The following is a 22,115-nucleotide window of genomic DNA, read 5'->3' on the forward strand; positions in this document are numbered from 1 at the left end:
ATAACCATGTCCATATCTTACTGAAATGGGTTTTTATACATACAATAGCATGCTCATAAAATTTAAAACTAAGTGCCAACTTAATAGAAATTCACTACTCCTGGAGTATGCTAATAGAAAGTCAGTACTTTGAAATTCAAAATGAAAACTAGTATCTGTCAAATTCATTTCCTTGTTTTCACTGCATTCATAGTCTCATCATTTAAATTCATTTTGTAGCATAAAGAAACTCAATCTACTTCTAAATTATGGCTTGTTTCCCATTTGGGTGTAAAAGTATGTGATATGCAGGTAGGCAGTGCTTACTCTGTATGCTATGTTAGATTTCCAAAGTCCCAACAAGGACCCAAGTTTTTCTAAACAAAATATACTTGACCAAAGGGAAATATTTTTCTGCCTATCTGTTATCATCCAGCAACACTGCAAGTCAGATTCGGGAAGTAGATTCCAAACACTGAAAGTAAAACTATTAATATTTTAGATAAGATATTTTGAGGAAGTATCCTTATATAGTCTAAAAATGTCTTCAAATTATTTAATAGGAACACAGCTTCTCTGGCAGTTAATTTATTCAATGTCTTTATAGCCTCCTATTAATTAGAATTCCATATGCAATGGTTATATAACTCTTATCTTCACCAGAATCTCACATTTCATATTCAGATTACAGGAAAATAGCCACCAAACTGCTCTTTTTATCCTCACTCTCTAATATAATTCAGCCCAAACTGATCTTCTGATTTATTTCTTTTCTAAAAGACCAAAATGATTGCTTAATTCTCTTCCCCAAACTATTGTTGGGGAACTATTGTTGCATGGCTTTGCACTCCACTTTCTGACCACAGTCTATTGGATCTTATTTCTTCATGAAAAATCTGTTTCCATCAGGTTTGGACCACATTATAACCCATGGATCATGCCATTTTCCAAAGCCCCCACCTTGGAACACCCTTTCTCATCAACCCACCTTCAAATATTGACATCTTCCCATATCCTCTTTTCTCAAACCCTTAAACTGCTACTGGGTTTACAGTCAGTAACAGAGGAGCTTATTATTATATTTTTTAAGTGGCTCATTATTAAGAAATGGACCGTAGTTGGGATGCCTGGGTGGCTCAGTGGTTGAGCATCTGCATTCGGCTCAGGGCAGGATCATGGTTTTCCAGGGAGCCTGCTTTTCCCTTGCCTATGTCTCCACCTCTCCCTGTCTCTCATGAATAAATAAACAAAAATATTTAAAAAGGAGAGAAAGAAATGGACATTAGTTTTACATAACCAACTTGGTTATAAATTCATGAGGGCACAAATCAAGTTTTTTACTTCTTTCATTTTTTAATTAATTCATTTATTTTTTGAGAGAGACAGCACAAGTAGGGCAGGGAGGAAAGGAAGAGGGAGAGCTCATCTCAAGTGGACTCCACGCTGAGCAGTCCCGCCCGAATCCCAGGACTCGGAGGTTATGACTTGAGCCGAAACCAAAAGTTTGACTTAACCGACTGTGCCACCCAGATGCCCCTTACTTCTTTTCTATCATCTATAGAATATAATCGGGTGTCAGGTCTATGTTCTTCAAAAATGTTTGATTAATATGTACATATAAAATAAGATTCAGATAATTATCTTTTTTCCTTTTTTCAAATTTTTATTATTTTTTAATCTTTTCAATAGTGGAATCCTTTTCTTAGAAATAGATTTAAAAATATGTCTTAGACATAGTTTTAGAGATATTATTTGCTCAGTGCTTACTAGCAACTTAAAACAAGCAACATTTTGGTATTGTTTAGAAAACATAATTCATAGTCAGGATTCTTTTAATTTACATATTTAAAAATACATGTGATTATTTTAACTGTATCACTAGTTTTTAGTTATTAGGTTTTAAAACTGGGTGTCATTTTTGTTTAGAAAAATCTCGGGGCTACCTTCATTAAACTAGTGAGGTCTGCTTTGATATTTCACTCACTGCCAAGTTCCACTTGAATTTTTTGCAAAGGACTCTATAAGCTCTGCAGATTGGACCAAAGTATCTTTTAAGACTTCTTTCTCTTCACTGACTCAAATTGCCTTTTGTCCCTAAGGCTCTAATGACTTTGCCTTTCTCTGAATTCCATTGTATTCCATCTAATTAGAATGACTACTATACAATATTTAGTTTGAACGTGAATTATTTTTTTATAATAAATTTATTTTTTATTGGTGTTCAATTTGCCAACATACAGAATAACACCCAGTGCTCATCCCGTCAAGTGCCCCCCTCAGTGCCCGTCACCCGTTCTCCCCCACCCTCCGCCCTCCTCCCTTTCCACCATCCCTAGTTCGTTTCCCAGAGTTAGGAGTCTTTATGTTCTGTCTCCCTTTCTGATATTTCCCACACATTTCTTCTCCCTTCCCTTATATTCCCTTTCACTATTATTTATATTCACCAAATGAATGAGAACATACACTGTTTGTCCTTCTCCGATTGACTTACTTCACTCAACATAATACCCTCCAGTTCCATCCACGTTGAAGCAAATGGTGGGTGTTTGTCATTTCTAATGGCTGAGTAATATTCCACTGTATACATAAACCACATCTTCTTTATCCATTCATCTTTCGATGGACACCGAGGCTCCTTCCACAGTTTGGCTATTGTGGGCATTGCTGCTATAAACATCGGGGTGCAGGTGTCCCGGCGTTTCACTGCATGAACATGAATTACCTTGTGTTGTTCTCTATTTGCTTTATATAAGTTTTGTCCTCTCTAATATACTCAGGAACGGGAACTCTGACCCTTTCACAATGATTAGCACAGTGTTGGGTATTTAGTAAAAATGTTAAGAGGATTCATGGACTTGATTCTTTGCCAACTTCAAATCTCACAATCATACACACAAAAGATAACTATAGCTAAAATACAATACTAATGCTCTTATGCAGGGTTTTTCAACTGAGAGCACATTGCTTTAGATGCCACTTACCTGAAAAACTAAACAAAAAGTGTTTTTTCCTCCCTCAGAATGCCTTCAATATTCTAGGAAAGAAGTAAACTCCACATGCTCTAGTTCCTCCTTCCTTCAATCTTTGATCATCCATCCATTCACTCAGTGCATATGTACTGAGCATCCAGAGCATACAAGGCCCAGACAAGTGCTATGGGAAATATCAAGGTGTTTCAAGCTTGCTTAATGCTCATTGGTGAGGTGAGAATTGCTCGGCCTCATCAGATTGTAAAAACAGAAACCATTCATATTGAGTAGTTAGTGCAAAAGAAAAAATAGGGAAATAATCAATATCCTGTTAATTTGCTGCTAGAAAAGTGCTCAAAACAAAAATGAGCCAGATTATGAAAAAGCATTCCAGCAACTCAAGGACAGAGTCAAGAGAACAAAGTAATCATAATATTAAGATACAATATTAAAAAAATAAATGCAGATATTTAGGTAAGAGACATTTTAAATTGTTAAGTGATTATAAGAATACTTAATTAGTACCTATGGACTGTATTTTTTAAGCAAGCTCTAGTGAGTTACTATATTTTATTTTGAAAGTCAAAGTTAAATCTGCACGTGTGCTGAATTAATAAGGAGTTAAGTTGCAGAAACTCAGAGAGAAATGACTGAAGCTTTCTATCCCTACCTCCTGAAAGTGGCTTATTCACCAGGTCTAATGTATATGGATACTGATGTGCACCTGGTGGGAACTACAGTAAATGTGAGGTAATTCCTCTGCATTGTTATCCTTGCCCCTTTCTACTGAACTGTCAGTCTTGAAAAGTCATAACACATATAGCCATTATATTTGCTTAGAATTATTTTATAGCAAGGATTGATATCTGTGCACCTATGTTACTCAGCACATATGCCCCCTGATAAGTCACCATGTCATACCTATTGATAAAGAAAATCATATGTGAAGAACACATACAGTAAAGATTTCCTTCTGGTCACAAGCATAACTATGTACTTATGAGCCAAAAATTACTTCAGGTGATATGCTTTTGTAAATACAAAAATAAAAAGTCCAATGGCATTTAGGAAATGCATGTGAGTTTCTGTTGTCTGTACATTTCAAAGTAGTAATTCCTCCCATTTAGTTCATAATTTCACATCAACAAAGATTTCATTGAAAATTCCTGGCCACTGGCCAAAGTTTATTATCATTACTTATAGTTTTATGTTCCTATCAGAAAATCCTAGTGCCAGACTGAATAGGAGCCCTTGATCACTGAGAGAGGCAAGATGCGTGCAAGAGAGCAATGTGTGAGGTCACCAGTACATGCTGAGCACCTACTCTGAGCAGTTGTTATTCAGGTACCTCACATGCACCACTTTACGCTATCTTCTTATTTCGGTTAGGTCAATATGATCACATCCCCATTTTACAGATAAGGGAACTAAAACCACAAGATGTTCAGACATTTTGCCAAGGTTAATAGAATTTAACCAAGATTTGTTCCAAATCTGTGTTTTATTTTCCTAATATGCAATTCAACTTTCCTAATTTAAATACTTCCCTTTGTACATAATTAAGTCTCAGAGGGCAGACAAGTTAAGAAAATATATGGCTTCGTGTAGTTTCACAGAAATATATGGATAATAGGTGGGAATGTGAACTGGTGCAACCACTCTAGAAAACTGTGTGGAGGTTCCTCAAAGAGTTAAAAATAGACCTGCCCTATGACTCAGCAATTGCAGGCTGGGGATTTACCCCAAAGATACAGATGCAATGAAACGCTGGGACACCTGCACCCTGATGTTTATAGCAACAATGCCTACAATAGCCAAACTGTGGAAGGAGCCTCGGTGTCCATCGAAAGATGAATGGATAAAGAAGATGTGGTTTATGTATACAATGGAATATTACTAAGCCATTAGAAATGACAAATACCCACATTTGCTTTGACGTGGATGGAACTGGAGGGTATTATGTTGAGTGAAATAAGTCAATCGGAGAAGGACAAACATTATATGGTCTCATTCATTTGGGGAATATAAAAAATAGTGAAAGGGAATAAAGCGGAAAGGAGAAAAAATGAGTGGGAAATATCAGAAAGGGAGACATAACATGAAAGACTCCTAACTCTGGGGAAACGAACTAGGGATGGTGGAAGGGGAGGTGGGTGGGAGTGGGGGTGACTGGGTGGTGGGAACTGAGGTGGGCACTTGACGGGATGAGCACTGAGTGTTATTCTATATGCTGACAAATTGAACACCAATAAAAAATAAATTTATTAAAAAAAGAAATACATGGATAATAAATTCCAAATATATTATATAAGGTAACTAAAACACTTGGAGAATATTCCTGACTTTTCATTTTGTCAGAGAAAATTAGACCTTTCTAACATGCATCTCTTGGCACCACTCTTAGATGATGGATCTGATCCAAAATAGCAGTTCTTTGTTCATGCATGTTCTAAAAGTCTTCAGCAAATAACTGAATACATGTAAAGATAAGCCATTTCATTCTAAGATGACCAGAATCACTTCAGGTAACCATCTGCAAGCTATTCAAGATCTTTCTCCACTCTAACCTCCTTCCCAATTGCCTTATTAAAGATGGGGCTTGTTTTCTCTTTCCTACATCTCATCTTTTCCTGCCTCCTAAGGCTTCACTCCATAAATCACAATCTCTCCTTTATATCCTCAATTCTTTCCCCTTTTCTGGTTCCTTCAAGTCAGTGAAAAGTCTTAACCAAGCAAAATTCAAAAACAAAATCTCCTCGAACCAGAAATCAAACAAACAAAAAAACCCCTCTCTACCATCTTTCTGTCTTGACATTCTATACTTCCTGTCCCCTTACAGCCTGGTTTCTGGAAAGGGTGGTCTATGATGCTTTTTTCCATTTTCTCACTACCTACCCATTCCCCATCCCACAACAATCTGGCTACTGCCCTCACCATTCCACTGAAATTAGCCTTGCAAAGTTACATATGATCTTCTAGTTGTTTAATTCAATGGACACCATGTGCTTCTCCAGCTTATATACTAAAATTGGAAAGATGTGGAAAAGATTATCATGGTCTCTGGGCAAGAATGATAAGCAAATTCATGCAGTGCTTCATATTTTTATAGTAAGAACTCATTTTGTTATATATAGACATATCTGGATATAGAGAATATATTTGCATATAGAAAAAGTCTGGAAAGCTATACATCAAAATTTTAGCAGTAGTTATGCTGGGCAATGGGATTTAGGGCAATTCTTAAATTATACATTATATAAATACACATATATATGTATGTGTATATATATATATGCTTTCATCATATATACATATATGTGTGTATATATATATTTCAACTTACATAATGATTAGACATTTCTTATCTAAATAAAAATAAATGTATAACCTTAAAATATCCAGTGATCCCTTTTAAGTTCTTACCTTATTGGGTCTCTCAGCATATTTAATTGTTAATTAATTATTACTGTTCTTCCTTGACTTCAAGGACCACTCCCCCTGGTCTTCCTCTACCCTCTTGGCATCTTGTTCTTCATTTCTTCCTTTTCTATACACAGTCTCTAAGTGGCCTCATTTGTGTCAGTGGCTTACATGATGCTGAAAACTCCCAAATCTATTTTTCTAGTTCAGGATTCCTGCTTGAGTTCCAGCTTCCTTTATGCAATCATTTACTAGGTTTCCAAGTGCTTCAAAGTGAATTCATCCTCTCCCCCCCACCCCAAATTGGTCCAACTCCTATAGTCCTACCTCAGTGAGTAGAACCACTACCCTGTCAGAAATGGAGAAGTCATTTTTTAAAAATTTCTTTCCTTTTTCTTACCTACTTTATCAAAAAGCTCAAGTCTAAAATAATTGTCTCCAGTATTTCACAAACACCACTTCTTTTCCCTCTATTGCCACTGCCTTAGTCAAGGCACTTATCATTTCTTTTTTAAGTTATTGAAACAGCCTCTTGACTGTCATATTAGTTCTTCGACCCCTCTAAACCCTCCCCTATTCTGTAACCTTAGTGATTTTTTCCAAAATATAAATTACATCACGTCACTCTGTGTTGAAAAGTCTCTGATGACTCCCATTGCCTAAGGATAAAGTTCCAATTATATTTATTGTCCTCCAGAAAAGACTTATTACTCAGCATCCATCTTTAGTCTTTGTGAACTATAGATTTGGTGAACTGCTAGCTATTCTCCAAACGTTTCATATTCTCTGTCACCTCTAAGCCTTTGCTCATGTCACTCCATCTGCAAAAAAAGCTCCTTCCCTGTTTTCTCAACTTGATTTACTCTGTTATCCTCTGAGACTCAACTCAGGTTTCATTTCTTGACCTGCTCAGACCCACACTTACTCTCAGAGCACGTTTGCTTCTCCCTACTGTATGCTGTAAATCACATTGTATTTTAATTGTTCATTCTTCTCTTTCACAATAGAATGTTGAGATCTCTGAGTTGGAGATCTGAATTTAATAATTTTTGAATAAACACTAAGTAAATGATTGGCAACCAATTCCCAGCTGATGTTTTGAGAAGGAGATATGAAACAAGGTTTCTTGAACAAGAAATTTACCCATGAAATGTTACAATGCCATCAAGTCACTAAAGTAAACATAAGTGCATCTAAGGGTATTTGTTCAACCCGTATACTGACAGCTTAAAGAGCTCAAAATTCAGGAAGAATTCCAAGAAAAATTCAGAACTTGAATTGGAGCCACTCTTACTGACAAGCATAAGGTCTTTAAAGTTGGCACTTTGCTTCAGGAATGCCATGATGTAATGCAGGCAACACAGCACCCGAAGTGAGAAAAAACAGTTTCTAGTTATATCTTTACTTTCCAGCACACAAATGATTCTCTTGGCAAATTACCTGCTTCATCTGAATTTGTAGGGTAGCACCTTTACAGGCCTGAAAGAACCAGACAGTTTTCTGTATTCCCTTTAGCACTAAAACAAATAATTATAACATTTCCATGTGAATGCTTTTAAACAAATTATTTTCAGTTCTTATAATACAAAGCAGATGATATACTAACTATATATATTTATTGGGGAGCTTGTTTAAGTAAGAAGTCCTTTAAGGATTACCAAGTAATCTTTGTTAACTAAATAGAAATATCATCTTTCACACACTGGCATTACTGGTCTCACAACAGGAGACCATGGCTTTATATTGGCTCTTCAATACTGGAGAGAAATTACCTGTTATCAATGGACCTTGGTCCACACTCCTTCCTCTCCTCTGATCAAAGACAGACATGCACAAAATGTTCCTTTGACTAGATGGGAAACAGGAAAACAAATGGTCTCAAGTAACACTGAAGACAGAATCACATTTAAAATGTAAGATAATTAATATGGAAAATACTGTGGCTCACAGACATCTTCCTCCACTAACTCCCTCAAAGCCTACTGTTCTTTCTCTTAAACATAATCTCAATTCATTCAAATATCACATATTCACAAGTTTGTGGTAGGTCTGGATCTTTCTCCAGCCCAGTAATTAGAATTATAATTATTCCATAGAGATTATGTGTAATTCCAGGTCAACCAGGGACTTCTGGGAAAGGTTTTCCTGGAGAAGAGGCAGACATGTGATTCTCCCCTATACATTATTATAACATGTGACATTATTGCATTCATTTGTGACAGTAAGAGGAGGTAATGAAACAGCTGAGGATAACAAGTAGAAAGAAGGAAGGTACTTTGGTCTTTTTTTTTTTTTTAAGATTTTATTTATTTATTCATGAGAGACACAGAGAGAGAGAGGCAGAGAAACAGGCAGAGGGAGAAGCAGGCTCCATGCAGGGAGCCAGATGTGGGACTTGATCCCTGGTCTCCAGCATCACACCCTGGGCTGAAGGCAGCGCTAAACTGCTGAGCCATCCGGGCTGCCTGGTACTTTGGTCTTTTATGACAGTAATACCTTCAATTAACCAAGATTGAAACCATCCTGTCTTTAGAAACAGTAGATATGATTTCATATTATTTGCAGTGAAACTATTTTTGACTGATAAAATACCACTGATTAATTTCAAATACTATTACTTGTGTAGAAATCCGTGGACTTCCCCTACATTGCGAACTATAATCTGCATGTTAAATCTGCCCATGAACTACTTTTGTAAATAAAGTTTTACTGGACACAGCTACTCTTTTTTTGATTGTCTGTGCTTGTTTTCCTGCTATAATAGCAGAGTTGAGTAGTTGTAACAGAGACTGCATAGCCCTCAAAACTGAAAATATTTAGTATCTGGGCCTTCACAGAAAAAGTTTGCCAGCCCCTGTTCTATACCAGCAGATCTCAGTTAGGGGCTGTAACACTCAGAAATATTTGCCAGGGGGGCATTTGGGATGTCTTTGTGAAGGCCTACAGGGCCAGGGTTTAATACTGTGCAATGTTCAAGTTCTATACAACAAAGGATACCCCCAACAAAATGCCAATAGTGAGCCTGTTGAGAAATACTACTCATATTCACTATGATAACCCTTAACTGTGTGCCATACCTTGGGCCACGTGAATTGGATTTTACATCGCACCTACCACAAGTCCAAAGGATTCATTTCCACAGGTGAACGGCAAATCAAGCATAGTATAGTACTGAACACACGATTGACCCTCATTAGACATTTATTGATTAATCAGAGAAAATATATTTACCATTACGTTGGGGCTATTTTTTTAATTAGAATTTTCTGTTTTGGAAAATTGCTTAAATGCAAAGAGAACATTACAAGTTCTGTTCTAAAATACAAATTGGCTCTGCACACAATTTTTATTGAAGCATATTTTATTTTATACTCATGAATTTTTAAGTGCTTTCTACTTTCAATTTTACAGAGTGATTATAATTTCTTTGGAGTTCCTTTTATATTAAGCAGTTTTTTTTTTATAAATAATGATAATCATTCTAATTCCTGCTTTAATAAAAAGACCTTAAAGTATTTTATTGAAAGGAGCTAAATTAGCCTCACTATAGTATAGAGATCTAAACTTGAAAGAAAAACATATGCATCTGAAAGCACTGTAATTGTTTCATAATCAAGAAATATATAACCTTAACTATATAGCTAGCTGAAACATGAAAATTATAGATGTTTTAAAATACAAAAAATTGCATTCATAAAAAACAGTTCAAGGGATATAAAACTAATCTAGACTCAGTGGCATATACCACAGTTCCTATAAATCATAATTCACCAAAAATTGTTATTTCAATCAAGAGACTGCAAAACTAACAACTAGTTGGAAAACCGGACTTTGTACTGCTTTAGTAAAACCAGAAGGATAAGAAGTAGCTCAGACGTTTAAAAAATAACCAAATAGCATTTCAATGTTTCCTGTTTGAGCTAATTGGGTTGTTTTTTCCCCCCACTTTACAGAGTAAATAGGAAGTAAGAGGAAGGCCTTAAGATTCGCTAAACTTCATATGTCACAAATGTTATTATTCCAGTTTACAAAATCCTCTCATGTTCTTTGAGAATTAGGATTTCTTGCATATTTATAAAACAAAAACACCTAAAGCTCTCCTAAATATTCAATTAAAAAAGTGTTACTAACTCCTCTACTATCTATAATGGTTGCATTATATGTATGAAATTGATTGGCTATGTTGTTACCCCCTGATTATAATAGCAGATATTGATAAGGTGCCACTGTCGGGGAGACACGCAGTGGTTCTAAGACACTGAACCGTGGGAAGGTCATTTCAGGCTCAACCCCAAGTTCAAGTGTACCCACACAAACAGTGTAAAGTATTCCTTTCATGGGTATATAGGATACTGATCCTAGCAAGTATGTAGCTGGCAGACAGAATACACACAGGACTACACACCCAGATAAACAAAGCTATTTGGTTGAACAGAAAGATAAAAGCAAAATTAGGAGTTAACACATAAGGCAAACATCATTATGAGCACAGCATATGGGAAGGAAGGCAAGCCTCCAAAATGAATGTGCTGATAGAGAATGCTGAGAAAATACACCAGAGAAACTCAGAGCCCTGATAAAATGCAGCAGAAAAAAACCCCAAACAAAACCTGCCATGGGACAAAAGAGGATCCTACAACCTAGATGAAAACAACATAACCAGAAAAACAGCCTACACAATGAAGGGTTTTAACCAGTTTTCAGTGAAGAAGTAGAAACTCTTATCTAAATATACTAGATAATTCATACTTTGTTTTCTATTGATGTGTACAACAAAATGTATATAATTCTCAGTTTATTTTTTAAAGATTACTTATTTATTTGACAGAGAGAGAGAGAGAGAGAGAACACAAGCAGGGGGACCTGCAGAGGGAGAAGCAGACTCCCAGCTGAGCAGGGAGCTCACACATAGCTCAAACCCAGGACCCTGAGATCATGATATCAGCTAAAGGCAGAGGCTTAACTGCACTAACCAACTGAGCCACTGAGGTGCACCTAATTCTAAGTTTAGAGACAAACTCAACCACCACCCCCTAAACACAAAAAAAACTATGGTAGGGCGCCAGGTGGCTCAGTCAGTTAAGCATCTGACCCTTGGTTTTGGCTCAGCTCAAGATCTCAAAGTCAATGGAATTGAGCCAGTGCATTGGGCTTTGTGTTCAGCAGGGAGTAAGCTTGAGATTCTGACTATCCTCTCCATCCCCCCTCCCTCCCCACTCTTGCAGGCTCTCTCTCTCTCTCTCTCTCAAAGAAATAAGTAAATCTTAAAAAAAAAAATTGGGTTCTAGGAAAAGCTGAAGGTCTACTCACATTGCATTGTTTAATATGTATGTACCTGGAGCCAGTGGCTCCTATGTCACTACAACCAAGGCTCTAATACCTAAAAGGGGCAAACGTTGTTAAGTGACACCACTTTTAAACTAGACTTTGAATTATTCAAAATGATCCACCATAATTGGGAAAGAATTAGAAAATACAGATAGAGAGATAAATGATCTAAAATTCTACTCTTACCTCTTTGGTGTATACTTCATAACAGGCTATTTGTTTCTGTGTCTCATACCATGTATGTCGAAGGTTTCTCTTTAAAATTAGGTTCAGCATGTGCACTGTTTTAAACAACCTGTTTTGTTTGTTTCTTTTATATAGTAAGCCAGTTTTCAAAGTCAACATGCTTCTGTGTATAAATAGCTGCACGGTAGGCCATTTTATTGAATTTTCTTGCCTAATTCTTTGTGGTTAGACATATATAGTACCTCCTCGTTGTAAATGTGCCTGGGATTTAGTTCATAAAGGTAACTGAAGTATGACATAAAGAGGCTAATGCCTTTGAAAGAAGCTTTATTACTCACAGTTCCCAAGAGGAAGAAACATGTCACACATCGCAGGGCCACATGGGAAGCACCAGGAAGCAGAAAAAGAATGAGAGGAGAGCATGACCCAAAGCCTTTACAGTGACTTCCAAGAGAAGGCATGGGTGAGGCAGGATAGGTAAATTTGAGTAAGTTTAGGAGTGGATCATTTTAGTGGGCTCTGAACTACAGGTGTGGTTCATAGTTGTCTGGTACTTGCTCCTGGGATAATTTGCAGGAGGAAAAATAAGGGTTTGGGGTGTGAGTTAAAAGAGAAGGATGCAGATATGGGCTTTGAAGTGGTTGGTATACATATGAAAGGCATGCTCCCAGGCAAGCTCTTTATCCTTAGGAATTAGCTAGCCCTGAGACAAACAATCTCTCCAGGACTTGGAATGCACCTCAATGTTAAAACCCCATAAAATACAGAAAATTAAAACATGAGGAATATACCCATACAAATAGATGCCCAGTGAACTTCCCTTAAGTAGCCTCTCCTACGCCCTGCTCTGTCAAGACACTGGGATGCCATCCACCTAGGTCACTGATACCTTTAGCAGCCAGCACTATTCTTTTCTACCCTAACCTCTGAGATTATTCTTGATGATCTCAAAGTCCCTGTTTATAAACCATCTTCCAGGTCTCTGACTTTTGTTTTTCTCCATTCCAGCCATCCATTACCATAACCATTTCCTTGGCCTACTCATCACCAGAACCAGCATCAGAAGGCAGTTCTAGGAGCTGTCATGCCAAAGGGTTAAGTGTTCAGGAATTTTAAAAAATTAATCAATCAACTCAAAGCTAGGTTCTCCTAATGTTAAAAAAGATCATCAAATTGTGCTCCAGATCAAAACATCTGAAAGAGCATCAGTACAATTTTGGGACCAAATACTCCTCAGTCTTATGCATAAACAGTTGTTTTGAGGGTAAGCTGGTACTGTACTTTTCAAATTAAAAATTTTAGTTCTCATATATTTTGCCTCTGAAATGTCAAATTCCAGTAATGTATCTCAATGATAAAACTTATAAGACATAATTCTCATTATGTTTATATTCTCACAATATTTGGGAAACTGCTTAGAGTCCAGTGTGGCTGGGACATAAAAGACTGAAAGGGAGAGTAGAGTGTGAGAATTGGAAAGGGCCAGAGCTCGGGAGGGTTCACAGCATAAGGGCAAAAATGTGGACTCTGTCCTCTGTGTAAAGGAAGCAAATATGGGGTTTCCAGCAGTACAGTGATCAGCTTATGTCACTTTTAATGACCTCTTTCACCAAGCACATGACTACTCCAAAGACAGAGTTGTCAAGTTTCTGAAAAATATGCCTGAAGAGCCATGAAGCTGCTGCCTATAAGACAAAAGAGGAAAAACTCAAGAAAGAAATCTAAGAAGATAAGCATTATATTGTGGCTGAAGAAAATAAAATTAATAAAGAAGTTGGTGATAGTGGAAAATAGTAATTTGGGGTTTATCTAAAAGCCACAGAAGAAAAATTCCATCAGAGAAAATAGCTTGACAACATGATATTCATGGTTATAATGAAAAACCAGCAGGAATAGTCTGAACTACTTCTATGAAACAAAAAATAAGTTGGTCCAGATCACTCTTAAGAGAAATGTCATTAATTCTTTAAAAGCATAAGTACTTAGATTCCCGGTAAAATTTTTATAAAGAAGAAATAATCTTGTTCCACAGTTGACAACTTCACCAACTTTAAGTAACATCTTAAATTTTATATTTTTTATTTTTTAAAATGTGTTTTTGAAGTAGGAAAAACCTAGGTCAAAATATCAATGAAGTTGCACAAGAATTTCTCAAGAATGACTTGAAATCATGAGTATTCTATTTTTAATAAATCTATACTATGGAAATATAGTCAATCTATTGAGCAAAGAATTCATCATTACGTATTATAACATCTTTATGATTTGGCACAGTGTCAAGGCTATTCCAGGAACAGTATGTTTCCCCTCATTAAGTGTAATGTCTCTATTGAACAGCATGTTTTTAAGACATCAAGTATCAAAAGCCTTGAACAAGAAATGTTAACACTTTCACATTGTGTAGTTAAACACTAAGCTAACAATAGATTCCAAACATAAAGCATTGATTGAAAATGTTTGAACTGGGAGTTACTTATGCAAAAAAGTTATAAATCATTTGAAGTACATACGATTAACTAAATACACTACAGTGGAATTCCATTTTAATACCAACAATGGAAGATAAGATTTAATAGAGACGTGCCATGATACAACAGGGGGGTTGACCATATGTTTATGAAGACAGAATTTAACCTGTGATGTAATTGCAGTTACAATGTAACCAGGCTGGTAATAGCAAGACTGCACTTTATCTGTTCAACCAGATTTGTCATACACCCACGGGAAATGTGTTTCGAGGAGGAGGCGGCAGGCAGTAGTGTACTGGGTTTTCACAGAATGATAATCATCCCACAAACTTCCCTTAAAGTAGCTCTGAGAACATGGATATGTGTAGCCTTATTACTGTGTTTATTAAACCCTCCTGGCATATTTCAGATGACTCTGGAGTTGCTTCACTCCTTGGATTCACATGCTAGCTTGTTTTTTTGACTTAAGGCAAACAGAGAGCCACTGAAATAATCAAGAACCACAGGCTTTTTAGAGTTGGAAGAAATCTGGTGTTTGTTTGTTTGTTTGTTTGTTTGTTTTTTAAAGTATCACATTCTTTATGTGGTGGCAAAATCATCTATATCTTTAGAAGCAAGTTTGTTACTCTTTCAGGTTTGAGTGGTGATCTCACAAGACAATAAGGCCAAAATACATTCCTAGAGCTACAGCCCCCAAAATGTCTAACACAGAAGCAGTTCTGAAGAGAAATAGTTACACAGAAGGGAAAAACAAGGGATGGGAAATCTTGGAAAAACTGCATCTAAATTACACATCTTTATAAAACTCTGAATCATGCTCAGAACCTATGCAAAAATGTATTAGCTATGCAAGATTTTTATTTATACATTATTTGTGTGAGTGTTCTGGAAAATTTCCTTACTGTAATCATCTCTATCTCCCTGTCTCCATCTCACACCTCTCCATCTAACCCACCACGCTCATCCCAGAACAAGTGTTCTTTTTTCTTGACATTTTTATTTAAATTCAATCTATTAACATATAGTGTATTCTTAGTTTCAGAGGTAGAGTTTTAGTGATTCATCAGTTGCATATGATACCCTGTGCTCATTATATCCGGTGCCTCCTTAATGCTCATCACCCAGTTATTCCCACCCACCTTCCCTCCAGGAACCCTCAGTGTGTTTCAAACAATTAAGGGTCTCTAGAGAAAATATTCTAAACAACAATCCACTGTTGCTTTCCTACATGTCCTTGAACCATTTGCTATCACCTTCTACCACAAAAGGTGTTCAGCATCCAGCCCTGCTTAGCTGTCCACACTGATCCTCACACCCCCACCACTGTACTTTCCAGATGCACACTAATTTCCCAAACCTTTCATACCTCCACAGGGTATATATGCACAACCAACTTGATATTCCTAGGACACATATGCCCACCTACACATATCGGGTTATGCAAAACTATGCCCTCTGTGTGCCTCTCACTTGCCTAGCAGACAAACACCCAGTGCTCTTCCATGTCTCAACAAAAGCATGTTGTTTTCTGTCTTCTGGGTTTTTTGTTTCACATCCCACTCTAGGCAGAGTTGTGAGTACACGGCACAATTACTTACTCTTTAATTACATATTTATATGTTCCTCCCTCAGATAGGCTGAGTCTCTTCCATCTTCACACTCCCAGAACCAAGCACAGTGCCTGATACACATGAGACTTTTAAATTAATGCATTAGTTAAATCAGTAATTCACTGTATGCATGTATTTATAAACTTGAAAAACTCATTTCTATTTATTCTACATTTATATATGCTTCTAAATTAGAAAATGATGCAAATTAAAACATCTCCATTTCTTGGAAGATGACAGCATTCCCCACTATACAGAAAAGGCACAATCCGTATGCTGGGGACATTTATATCTTACAGATATTTAAAAGAGAAAAATAAGATAGAAGACTATGTTCATTTTGCATTAGTTGGATAATAATATTGGGTGAATATTGATAACCTTAGAGTTTTAAGGAAATGTGTAATATTTCTTTAATTTAAATATATTTTAGTTTTTTATTAAGACTTTATTTTTTAGAGAAGTTTTAGGTGAACAACAAAATTGAGAGGGAGGTACAGAGAAATCCCACATGCTTCTTGTCCCCACCTATGCATAGGCTCCTCCATTGTCAACATTGCTCACCAGAATAGTACATTCTTTACCAAGGGTGAAACTACAATGACACACCGTAATGTCCCAAAGAACATAGTTTGCCTTAGGGTTTACTCTTGATGTTGTACATTCTATGAGTTTGAACAAATAATTTGCATTATAATGTCATTCAGAGTATTTTTACTGCCCTAAAAATGCTCTGTGCTTCACCTATTCAACTTATCCCCTAACCCTCGCCCCCCCAAGCAATCACTGGGATTTTTATTTTCTCCAATTTTGCCTTTTCCAGAATGTCATATAGTTGGAGTCTTAAAATATGTAGTCTTTTCAGATGGGTTTCTTTCACTTAGCAATATGCATTTACGATTCTTCCATACCTTTTCATGGCTTATACATCTCCTTTTTTAAGATGTTATTTTTTTATTCATGAGAGAGAGAGAGAGAGAGAGAGAGAGAGAGAGAGAGAGAGAGAGAGAGGCAGAGACACAGGCAGAGGGAAAAGCAGGCTCCATGCAGGGAGCCCGACATGGGACTTGACCCTGGGTCTCCAGGATCACACCCTGGGCTGAAGGTGGCACTAAACCACTGAGCCACCTAGGCTGCCCTACATTTCCTTTTAACACTGATTAATATGCTATTGCCTGGATGTATTGCAGCTTGTTTATCCAAGGACACCTCGGTTACTTCCAAGTTTTTTGCAATTATGAATAAAGCAGTTATAAGCATCCTTATTTTCAACTCCTTTGAGTAAATACCAATGAGTGCAATCCCTGTATCATATAGTGAAAGTATGTTTAGTTTTATAAGAAACCACTGTCTTGGGGATCCCTGGGTGGCGCAGCGGTTTAGCGCCTGCCTTTGGCCCAGGGCGCGATCCTGGAGACCCGGGATCGAATCCCACGTCGGGCTCCCGGTGCATGGAGCCTGCTTCTCCCTCTGCCTGTGTCTCTGCCTCTCTCTCTCTCTCTCTCTCTCTGTATGTGTGTGACTATCATAAATAAATAAAAATTAAAAAAAAAAAAAAGAAACCACTGTCTTCCAAAGTGACTGTACCGTTTTTGCAGTACCACCAGCAGTGAATGATAGTCTCCACTGCTCCACATCCTCATCAGCATTTGGTGTTTTCAGTCTTCCAGATTTAGGCCATTCTAATAGGTTTGTACTGTCAAGTCACTGTTGTTTCAATTTGCATTTCCCTGATGACATAGGATGTGGAGAATCTTTTCATAAATTTATCCACCATATGCATACTTTATTTGATGAATGCCTATTAAGGTCTTTGGTCTATTTTTATGTGGGTTGTTTGTTTCCATATGATTGAGTTTTAAGGGTTCTTTGTATATTTTGGATAATAGTCATTTAACAAATCTATGGTCTATAAATATGTTCTTCCAGTCTATGGCTTGTCTTCTAATTTTCTTAATATTATCTTTTGCAGAGATTTTTAAAAATGTAATGCAGCTAAGCTGATTTCTTTCTTTCATGGATTGTGCTCCTGGTGTCATATCTGAAAACTCATCACCATATTCAAGATATCTAGGTTTACCTCTGTGTTATCTTCTAGGAGTTTTATATTTTGTATTTTAGGTCTATAATTCTTTTTTTAAGATTTTTATTTATTCGAGAGAGAGAGAGAGAGGCAGAGACACAGGCGGAGGGAGAAGCAGGCTCCATGCAGGGATCCTGACATGGGACTCGATCCCGAGACTCCAGGATCATGCCTTGGGCTGAAGGCAGGCGCTAAACCACTGAGCCACCCGGGCTGCCCCTAGGTCTATAATTCATATTGAGATTTTATTAAGTTATAAATTTTTTGTCTGGATTCATTTCTTTTTAATTTTCATGTGGATATCTAGTTCTAGCACCACGTGTTGAGGAAATTATCTTTGCTCCATTGTATTGCTTTTGCTCATTTGCAAAAATTCATTGACTATATAGTCTACTTCTGCTTAGTCTGTTCCCTTGACCTATGTGGGTAGTCTTTCACCAATACCAACACTGTCTTAATTACTATAGCTTTGTAATAAGTCTTGAAGTTGAGTAGCTTCAGTCTTCTAACTTTGTTTTGCTTCTTCAATATTGTGGTGGCTACTATGAATCTTTTGACTCTCCATACAAACTTTAGAATCAGTAGGTTGATACCCATAAAACAATTTTACTGGGATTTTGATTGGGACTGCATTGAATCTGTAGATCAAGTTGGGAAGAAGGAACATTTTGACAGTATTGAGTCTTCCTATACATGAAAATAGATTATTCTCTCCATTCATTTAGTTCTTTAATTCTGTTCATTAGAGTTTCATAGTTTTCTTATATAGATCTTATACATATTTCATTAGGTTTATACTTAGGTATTTCTGGTTTTATGGTACAAACATAAATGATATTGTGTCATTAATTTCAGATTCCATTTGTTCGTTGTTAGTAAATAGGAAAGCAAATGACTTTTGCATAGTAGCATTATATCCTGCAACCTTTCTATAATTTTTTTTTAGACCAGGAAGGTTTTTTTGTCAATTTAGATTTTTGTCAACTTTAGATTTTCCATATAGATAATCATGCTATCTGTGAAAAAAGAAAGATACTTTTATATATTCCTTTCTAATCCGTATACATTTTTCTTTTCTTGCCCTATTGCATTAAAAATGTCTTCTAATATGATTTGAAAAGGAATTGTGACAGATACATCTTACCTTACACCTGATCTTAGTGGGAAAGCTTCTTAATCTTCTCACTGATAAGTATGATATCAACTGTAGATTTCTTTACATATAGTCACTCTTGATCAAGTTGAGGAAGTTTTCCTCTATTCCTAGTTCATTGACCATTTTCATTATATATTAAGTGTTGGATTTTGTCTAAAGCTTTTTCTGCATCTATCATTTTGATCGTGTGATTTTTCATTTTTAGTCTTTTGATATGATAGATTACATTACTTGACTTTGGAATGTTAAACCAGCCTTGCATATGTGGGAGAAATTCCACATGGCATATAATTCTTTTTATACTTTTTTGGGTTCAATTGCTAATAGTTTTTTGACAATGTTTGCATCTTTATGTTAACAAGACATAATGATCTGTAGTTTCCTTGTAATGTCTTTGTCTGGTTTTGACATTAGGGTAATGCTGGCCTCAGAATTGGTTAGGAAGTATTTCCTCTTCTTCTATCCTCTGGAAGAGATTATAGAGAATTGTATTATTTCTTCCTTAAAGGTATAGTAGAATTTACCAGTTAATCCATATGGACCTATCCTTTCCATTTTATAAGTTTATTAATTATTAATTAAAGCTATTAATTATTGATTCAACTTCTTTAATAGATATAAGACTATTCAGATCATCTAATTCTTTTTGTGTGTATTTTGGAAGATGTGTCTTTCAAGAAATTGGTCTATTTAATCTAGATTATCAAATTTGAGGGCATAGAGTTGCTTATGATATTCCTTTACTATCTTTTTTCCATAAGCCTTTAAGTAATGTCTCCTTTTTCATCTCTAATTCATTTCATGCCTCCTATTTCATTTCATTTCCAATAGTACCCTTTTAATTTCCATAAGATTTGTGGCAATGCCATCTTTTTCATTTATGATATTAGTAATTTATGTCTTCTGTTTTTCGTAGTCAGCCTAGCTAGAGGGTGATCAATTTCATTGATCTTTCAAAGAACCATCTTTTGGTTTCATCGATTTTTGCTGCTAATTCCCTGTTTTCAATTTTATTGATTTCTGCTCTAATTCTTACTATTTATATTATTGTTTACTTTGGATTTACTTAAATTTGCTATTCTTTTTCTAGTTTCCTAAGGTGGAAACATAGATGATTGATTTTATGATGATTGATTTTATAGCTTCTTTTCTAATATAGATTCAATGATATAAATTTCCCTCTAAACACTGCATCCCACAAATTTTGATAAATTTTATTTTCATTTAGTTCAAAATACTTTATTTCTTCTTTGACACATGTGCTTTTAAAAGTGTGCTATTTAATCTTCACATGTTTTGGGATTTTCCAGTCATCATTCTGTTTTTAATTTTTTAAAAATTCCATTATGGACTAAGTCCAGACACTGTATGATTTCTATTCTTTTAAATCTGTTAATGTGTCTTCGGTGGCCCAGAATGTGGTTTATCTTGGCGAATATTCCATGTGAGCCTGAAAAGAATGTGTATTTTGCTATTGTTGAAGTCATCTACAGATATTAATTACATTCAGTTAACTGATGGTGTTGCTCAGTTCAAGTATGTCCTTACTTATTTTTTTATCTGTTGTACCTGCCCATTTCTGAGAGAGAAGTGTTGAATCCTACAACTATGCTAGTGGATTCATCTATTTCACCTTATAGTTCTATCAGTTTTTGCTTTGTTTGGTTGATGCTCTGTTGTTAGGAACAAACATGTATCTGTTTAATTAAAATACCTACTTTCATAGTACCTACTTTTTCATATGCTCTTTTCTATTTTACTATATTCTTGAATCATAATACATTCATCAGTCCTCAGTACACTGATTTCTCAGCCCACTAACGTGGACCTACTCTCTCAGTTAAAAAAAACACGCGCATTTTTTTAAAAGAAGTGTAGGTATCTCATTTAGAAGAGCTCATTTTAAGAGGTATAATCTTCCACTTCTCAATTATAACAAAGATCGTATCACAATTCATTACTCATTCATTAAACAAATGTTAATTGAGCCTCTATTATATGATCCAAAGGGTCTTTTGTTGATTAGCCTCTCTCTTTCCTGTATCTCATTTTATAATACCACTCTACCAAGGTTAAACTGTAGCAATTTAATTCACTTAAAGTTACTTCCTAACTTTTGATATTTTATTCAAAAGAACTGTGGATTGGCTCCCCAAATATGTCGATTTGCAGACTTGCAAACCCTTCCAGAATTGGTTTCTACTTTTCCTTTTGTGTACCTTCCCTGACACATCCATCTGAAATGAACTTGAAACTCCTTGTATACTCAGTGCAGCTGGCACATTTTGTCATAAGAATAATAATCATGCTCCACTGTAATTGCATGAATATTTGGCTTCTGAAGCATGAACAAGAACCATAGCCGATCCCATGTCCAACTTAGGTCAGAAATCCCTCTCCCCACCCCACACACTTACCCACATGTTAGTGCTCTACATACTCCATACTTCCCACCATAACTGTAATTAATAATGTTTTACTTCTATCTCTCCTTTCAGAGTATGTATTCTATGAGAACAGAAACTGTGTTCCCAGCAATTATTCTCCCATGATTTGGTGCAGAAGCAAAGCACAATAGATTTTCAATCAATATTGATTTGATTAATTAATTAATTAATTGATGCTCACCACCCAAAACATCATGGTGACTTAGATTCTCAATGCTAGTCTCAAACCAGCAGCAATTACTTGATTGAAATCCTCCCCCACATTACCTTTCCTAAAATATCTTTCAAAATGCAATGTGTTCCCTGAGTTGCTCTTCTTTTCACATTTTTCCAAACCCTTCTCCTGGCTCCTTTCATCAACTTCCCTCACCTGGTAAACATTCTTCAATTTTAATTACATGCTTATTGTGGTGAATCACAATTGAAGTAATTTTAGAAGGTGAGATATTTGCTAACTGTAAAAGAAAAA

The 22,115-nt window shown here is 36.0% G+C and overlaps 1 protein-coding gene and 1 non-coding gene across 2 annotated transcripts in view; one reads left to right on the forward strand and one right to left on the reverse strand.

Annotated features, from left to right (window-relative positions):
• CTNNA2 (catenin alpha 2) overlaps positions 1-22,115 on the reverse strand; it is a 1,089,255-nt gene that overhangs the window by 961,122 nt on the left and 106,018 nt on the right. The window lies entirely within an intron of this gene.
• Positions 5,951-6,053, forward strand: LOC129501572 (U6 spliceosomal RNA). Its single transcript, XR_008662764.1, has one exon. It is a non-coding gene; the product is annotated as a U6 spliceosomal RNA (small nuclear RNA).

This window comes from Nyctereutes procyonoides, unplaced genomic scaffold, assembly GCF_905146905.1.
Source record: "Nyctereutes procyonoides isolate TBG_1078 unplaced genomic scaffold, NYPRO_anot_genome, whole genome shotgun sequence".
NCBI lineage: Eukaryota > Metazoa > Chordata > Mammalia > Carnivora > Canidae > Nyctereutes > Nyctereutes procyonoides.